Source organism: Ambystoma mexicanum, chromosome 1p, assembly GCF_040938575.1.
Source record: "Ambystoma mexicanum isolate Mex_15411 chromosome 1p, UKY_AmexF1_1, whole genome shotgun sequence".
Lineage (NCBI taxonomy): Eukaryota > Metazoa > Chordata > Amphibia > Caudata > Ambystomatidae > Ambystoma > Ambystoma mexicanum.
The window spans coordinates 1,337,301,553-1,337,309,359 of NC_090921.1; positions in this window are offsets into that span (position 1 = coordinate 1,337,301,553).

Below are 7,807 nucleotides of genomic sequence, written 5' to 3' on the forward strand. Positions count from 1 at the left end.
GAACAGTGCTAGGGGCAAGCAATACACCCAGTTTTTCTTCAATGTGTTGCAGAGCTTAGATAACTTACTCTAATAATCCGTTGATTTTTTCTACCACCCCATTCACCATTGGATGATAAATTGAGCATAGTTTGTGTTTTACCCCCAAGAGTGATGTCACTTCCTTAAAGAGGTGATTCACAAAGTGCGTACCGTTGTCTGATCTAATGACATTGCATATTCCCCATTGTGAAAACACCTCCCGCACAAGGAATTTGGCCGCACATTTTCCGTCTGGGTGAGGACATGGGCCCGCTTCCACCCACCTTGAAAAGGGGCACACCACCACAATCAAATATCTTGCTCCATTACACCGCTCTCCCATATCAGCATAGTCTATGTGGGGCTCTCTAAATGGTCCTGTTGGTCGGGGCAGGGTACCGCGCAGTGTTCTTAATGTTATTCCTGAATTATATGTTTGGCATGTTATACACTCTACAATGAATTTTGACAGGTGTTCCTGCAAATTGGGGACGATCCAGTGTTCCTGGATGTCTGCGGCAATGTGTTTTGCTACATGGCCAGGGAAATGCAGCTGTTGGAATGCTATTTCTAGTAACTCTATGGTCATTACAACCTTTCCTGTTGTCTCTTGCCTCCAAATGAGATATGTGGCTGATTGTTTACATCCCAGTTTGCTCCACAGTTCTTGCTGCTCTTGGGGCGCTCTTCTTTGTAACTATTATCTGCGTTATTGGGGTATTATTGTATGCTTCCTCTTGTGGATCTGTGGTGGTTGCTTTTGCAATGCATTCGAGTGTTGATGTCATATTGAAATACAAGGCCTCCTTCGCTGCCACGTCGGCTGCCGCGTTTCCCAATGAGATTGCATCTGTGTAGTTGGTATGGGCTTGGCATTTCACCACTGCCAATGGTACTGCTAATGCATCTATTAGCTCATTCAACAATGTTGCATGCTGTACTGGAGAACCGTCTGCCCTCCTGAATCCTCGTCTACGCCACCGTGACAACCCTGAGTGCACCGTGGTAGTTGCATAGGCTGAGTCTGAATATATTGTCATCGCACAGCCTTTGGCTATGTGCAGTGCTTCAATCAGGGCAGTTAATTCTGCTGCCTGTGCAGAATAATGGGGTGGGAGGCGCTTTTGCACAATCGTCTCATTCATCTTCCTCCATGCGCACTACCGCCATTCCGACGTGTTTTTCCACTGTTTCAGGGTTTATTGATGCTGACCCAACTAAAATATATTTCTCCCTCCTGTAGGGCATTTTCGCTTGCTTTCAGGATGTCATCACCTTCCCCCTCATATGTGGCACAATCGTGTTCCTGTATGTCCTCTGCATGGCTCTGTAATAAATGTTGCTGGGTTCACTGTTTTGCACCTCACAACGTGTACGTTGGGGCTTGAAATTATTACTTCATATGTTCTTGCTCTTTGTGTCGTTAGTGCTGATTTTGATTGCTCAAGGATGGCGAACAGGGAATGCTCCGCATATAGCGTCACTGAACATCCCATGACTATGGTGGCGCTCTTTTCAATCGCGAAGGCCGCAGCTGCGAGAGCCTGTTAGCACGTGAAATGCCCTTGCATTACTGGATCTAGTGTCCCACTATAGTAAGCCAATGGTTTGTGACCTAGTGATGTTTTCTGCGTCAGTACTGCTGTCAGTGTCCAATTGCAGTGTGAAAACAAGAAAAATTCCCTCTCATAATCTGGGTTCGCGAGTACTGGAGCGTCAGCAATGAGGTCTTTTGATTTCAAATACTGTTTTATCATTTCCTGCGTCCATTTTATTGCAGCTCTATTTTTCTGTGCCTCTTAACGTTTGTAGTAAGGGGAGTGTGTATGCCACGTAATCAAGGATCCATGCTCGGCAATAGTTACTAATGCCAAGAAAATTTTGCATGTCTTTCACAGTTTTTGGGATTATTATGTTGCGTATAGCAGCTGCTCTGTCTGGGAGTTTTCGCTTCCCATCTTTTGATATTAGCTGTCCGAGGTATACAACCTCGGCGAGACAGTATTGCAATTTCCCTTTGTCTACCTTGTATCCTTTGGTGGCTAGCACATTCAATAGTGCTATCGAGTCTTCTCAGCACTTTTCTTCTGTAAGGCTACAGACGAGTAAATAGTCTACGTACTGAATGATGGTGCTCTCTTCATCTATGTTTCCAATGTTTTCCTGTAACACCCTGTTAAAAATGCTGGGGCATTCGCAATACCCTTGCGGGAGTCTGCGATGTTCATACCTGTTGTTCCCTAATGTGAACACTGTCAGGTACTGGGATCCTGGGTCGAGTGGTATGGAGAAGAAAGCATTCTTCAAGTCAATTACAGTGAAACATGTTGATTCTTTCGGCACACTGCACAATATTGATGCCGGGTTAGGCACTAATGGGAACTCTCTTTGAATGACGTCATTGAGTGGGCGGAGATCCTGGATCATCCTCCACGCCCCTCCCTTTGCTTTTTTGATCGGGCAAATCGCTGTATTACATGGGGAGTTTGACGGCACTATGATGCCTTGCTTCAGGAGTGCATTTATGGTTTACCCAATTCCCACCTCCGCTTCTCTTGATATGGGATATTGTTTTACCCTCGGCAGTATTGTACCCGGCTTGAGTTTTATTTTAATTGGTGTCACCTCATGCAGTAGCCCTACATCGTGGGGCCCTGTGGTCCAAATTTCAGGTGCTCCCCTTGCCATGTCTTCCTCAAATATAGTCAGTGGGGCCTTAATGCTAGCCATCAGTGGGTTATGTACCTCTCTGTACTGGATCATAATATCACATGGTATGCTTATTTCCATTATTTCTCCATCATTCTCACCATCAGCGAATAATTCCTTGTCTGTTATATCTCGTAGCATTATGTTTGTGTCTATGCATAACAGTTCTCCACTCGCACCCATGCGCGTCCAGTCCTATGACCACAATACGTTTGCTGGATACTTGAACTGCCTCAATGTCTATGGACATTATCGTGCCTGGCACGACGTCTGTGTGTGCAATTGGGCGGAATATGAAATCTGATGGTGTTCTCCATTCTTTTCTCGTTATCTCTGGCACCGCTCGTGCTAATACCTTGATGCCATAAATAAACATGCTTATATCAATGGGTATTCCTCGCACCATAACTTCGTTCATTACTGTGCTGATCATCAACATCGCTCGTACTGGGCGCACGGTTTTTCCCCCCACCGTTATATCAAGGTCTTTAGTGTAAAGAACTTTTAAAATAGCCCCAGAGAACCCCTGCGTCTCTAAATTCCTGCCTGAGAGCGGAAACCGCCCTTCCATAAGACATGATTTCTCCGCTCCTGAGTCTACCATAAAGATAAACTGCTTATTTCCTATCCCTGCCCCCACTAGTGGTTCCTCTTCTGCACATAGGGTGGTGGATAGGACTGGACATGCAAGTGTTCCCTGTGGGCTGTCCTAATCTGAATGTCTTTCTTGCCCAGGTACTGAGAAGACATTGTCTCCAATCACGGTCACGCCACGTTACATAGCAATTATTGTTTGCGCTGCCCACTGCATTTTGCCTTGCCATAGGTTGTGGAGGTGGTTGCTGTCCTTGCTGCACCTGAGGATCGTTATAGCATTGGTCTTGCTGTCTCCCACTTCCCATCGGTAGTCCATAGGGGCTACCTGGGTGTGGGTACCCCCAACCTTGTTTTTTCTCCATGGGCTGTTGCCCCTGGAAATATCCTGAAGGCCGCATTCTACAATCTCTGTAATAGTGTTCCCCATCTCCCACAGTTCCAGCATGACCCTTGTGGTGCGCCTCTCATTCCCTGACCGCCAAATCCTCTATTTCCCATACCTCCAAACCCCCCCTTCTCTGGCCACAGTACCCACCTCTTCCTCTTGCTGTTCTTTCTTGCCACTGTTGTCCACCGTATTGCTCTTCTCCGTTCCACTGCCCTTGTCCTCCTGTGGCCCGCACCGCTGCTATTGTTGCTGGTCTGTTTCCCACTCCTTCATCCCCCTCGTTTTCTCGGTCTGGTTGCGCTGGCGGCGACCTTCACTAATTAGTTCTGTACCAGCTTTGCTTCGTCTGCCAGCCTTTTTTGTGCCATCTCCTTTTCTCTCCCTTTGATCCTCCTGCAGTGGTGCACAATTATACTCCATTTCAGGCCAGCCCTTGGCTTCTATCCCATCTATTTTGTCCAAGACCTCCTGCATCTCCTTCGGGAGCCCCTTTTTGATGATAAAATAAAACAAGGCGGTGGACTGGTTCCACGCCGTGCCAGTTTCGCTTCTCCATAAATCCTGAACCCGCAGTATGAATTGCGTAGGATCCTCGTTCTCCTCCATTGTGCACTGCATCACTAAATGTAAATCTGGAATATCTGGAAACGTGCGCCTCAATGCATCCCATACTTGTGCTTGAACGCGATTGATCGTGACGGTCACAACTCATCGTGACCACGGGGAATCCGGCCTTTTCCCACACTGCGTCTGCTTGGTCACCAATTGCGGACACTAATAAGCTCTTCACATCCCCTATCGCTAGCGGCACTCCTGCTGTGTTTTTCACAAAGGCATGTATCCATTTCCCAGCCCCTCCTGACAGTGGGGGGGGGACCTTTAGCAAGTTGCTTTTATCCACTTGAGCCCATGGAATGTAATGTGGCTTACCTGTTCCTTTATGTATCAATGGCATTTGTAACTTGTGTTTCTTCCCTACCTTACTTACCGGACCTTTCTTTATTTTACTTACCATCATATTTCCCCCTCGCTGTCTTAGTCTACCCTGCCATAGTGGTGACGATGGTGTATCTCGGTCTCGGCAGCTGCCTCTTCATATTCGTCTAAGTCACTCCACACCTTCTATTTCTGATTCTTGCTCATTGTTCCCTTCACATCCTTCTCCTCTCACTTTCTGGGGTGGGTGGGCGTATAAGTCTCAGGGGTTTGTCATTTGGATGGAACAGGAATTCCCCTGACCGCCACTCTTTCACTTGCCCTTGTGGTATGCGTGTTCCTTGTGATGATACTGACCGCGCTGGCTCTGAGATCGCTTGCGCTACTTCCCCTTCTGTGCTCAATGTTGGCGTTAGATCCGCTATGGATAATGGTGGCACCTCTCCTCCCCCTGTCAGCATTTGGCCCCTATCGCACAATGCTCTTAGCCGCGTTATTTCCATCTGTGCATGCGCTAGCTGGCGGTCTAATTCTCCAGTGAAGTGTTCCAAATTCATGGGGGGTGCGCTTGTTCGGCCATACAAACCTCCTTTATCATAGGGTGGTGGTGGTGCTGTAGCAACAGCTCCGGTTGTGGGTGCGGGAGTGGGACATGCTGGTATGTACAGGGGCTCACTATATCCTACTGCTGGTCTTGACATTAAAGGATATATCTTAGTTGTATTGCCTTCAGCTGTAGTGGTTGTGCACTCACCCTTTGGCGTTCCACTTACCTCTTCCTGCGTTTTGTGTGTTTCGGTCCGTTTTTTTCTTCATTTACCTCTGCTGTAGGCGTAACTTCAACCATTCGCCACAAGTCTAGTACTTCCCTTCTGTTTTGCAGTTGTTTCCCCATTATACCTTGCTAACAAGTGTGTGGATACTAAATCTAATACTCTTGTCGAATGACCCACCTTCTGGCCAAATTGGCGTCACACTGTCCACTTTTATATCCGTCAACCATTGGTCGTGGTATTTTTGTATTTTCTCACTGTATAACGGAAGGTGCTGACAAATGTGCTAGTGGTGTTATTCCCCCCATGACGAGGTGTTTACTTTCCTCCCTTTGTCTATACTTACCTTTCAACCTCCCTTTCCCCTTAATCACTTCTTCACTAGTTGGATAATACACCACAAGTCTTCTCAATTACTTGTAATTTGTATGCACATATATCTATCAAGATAAATATATCAACCACTTTTCAACGTTAACCTTATAGTTATTGCATGTTCAAATTCAACAGTTCATTTGTTGCATATTTTGCCACTTTAACCATAAATTAATCACAGTACTTGGATATTCTTGACGAAAAATGGACAGAACACAAAAGCACATATAACACTTATCATGCACATGCACTACCTGTGCGCGTTTTATCCATGTTGCTCTTTTTTCCACCCCCTTTCCCGTTTCGCCTACTCTTCTCATTCACTCCCCACCTCTTACACCCTTACTCTTTTCCAAGAATCCTTTCGTACCCAGAAAAAGAATGTTCTAAATAACTACTCCGAGTCTACTCAATATACGAGACTCCTACTATTTTCTCTGCATCTTCACTTATTTATTCTGCACTGGACAAGACAATACTACGCAGCGCCGCCTTCTACTCTGTTCGGGCTAGGATACCACCTCTTTTTTCTCTTCACTTTTTACAAAAACATAATGGCCATATAAAGGATAGATCAGAAAAGCCTCATCACTCGCACAGGCCCTATTCTTCCCTATTACCCGTTACCACCTCTCTCCCCTATTTCCCCCTTACCTTTCCTTCGTAACCTTTGCAACCGGCACTCACATGTTCAGTCAGGTGACCTGAGGGTCGCCGCTCGCAGTCTGACCCCAGTCAGGCTCGCACCCCAACCAAGCCGTGGCCCGCCTCAGCGAGCAGCTTTTCAGTCGGGTATTCATCAACCGGGAACCCTTGACCCTTCGTAGCGCGCACAGGCTGGTGGGCCGCGGAGGCGATGGTTTTGCTGGGGGCGTCCTGGATCTCGCCGCTCGGCACGGGCCTCAAGGCACCTCTCCAATCACGTCGCAGGGGTTCACCAAATGTTTGTGCCCTCCCTGTTTTACACGTGTAAAATGAATAAAACAGACACTCCCTGGACAGGGAATAAGGCACAGAAGAGCAGGCTGCGAGAGTTCAAGGAAAAGTTTATCTAGATCTCCGAGAGCGCTCTGACCACATCAAGGTTACAACATATTTATATAGGACATTGGCATATCTAACATATGATGCTACGTTGGACCCGGATTGGTCAGCCAGGGTGGTGTCTTAGGTGTGGGCATCATCTCTTCCTCCGGGTTGGTTGCTTGGTTGGCAGGAGGATTGACGTCAGACATCTGTGCTCCGGATGGGTGAAGGTCAGGTCGCTGTGAAACATGGTGGTCACTAAGCTAAGAACATACATTGAGTAATGCATGCACTAAATAATAGTTGATCAAAAGACCCTCAGTAGTGTATCATGTCATTATACAAATCACTCAAGAGTTTATATCATCTACAACATTTGGGTTATACAGGTCACAGGTTTACAGGCATTGACCACTATAATACTGTCATTGAACTATAGGGTTAGTCTCACAAGAATCTCAGGTATGTGGCACTTGTTAGTATTGGGCACGATATACTGCAGCAGGGGTATAAAGTTAGTTGGGGGTCTGTTGGGTGGGCTTTATAGCATGGTTGGCAGTCTGGCACATGAAAGGAATGCCTTGCAAGGACACAGGGTTAGAATGGCAATAAGTTTCAAATGGCGAGGGTAAGAGGGCAAGGACACTTTTGTGGAGATGGACTAGCTATGTGCTTGGCTCATGTTGGTTCACATGCAGGACAGTGATCTCAGAGGAAAAGGGATGTTACATTTATTATTTGTTGCAAGCAGCTCCGGCTTCAGCGTGAGAATGGAGCAGCAGAGTTTTCCAGTTGGAGTGGGGAGGGTGGGGGCCATGTGCTCCGAGCTACTGCGGCGGGCAAAAGGGAGAGATGCATTTTGTACTATCACAGTGAGGCCTGGTTACCAAGATTGAGTCGAAAGGGGGCACAAAAAATGGATGCCCTGTGTCCTGCTTGGTGGTCCCATCTACGCGAATATAACCCAAAGTTAACATCGCAT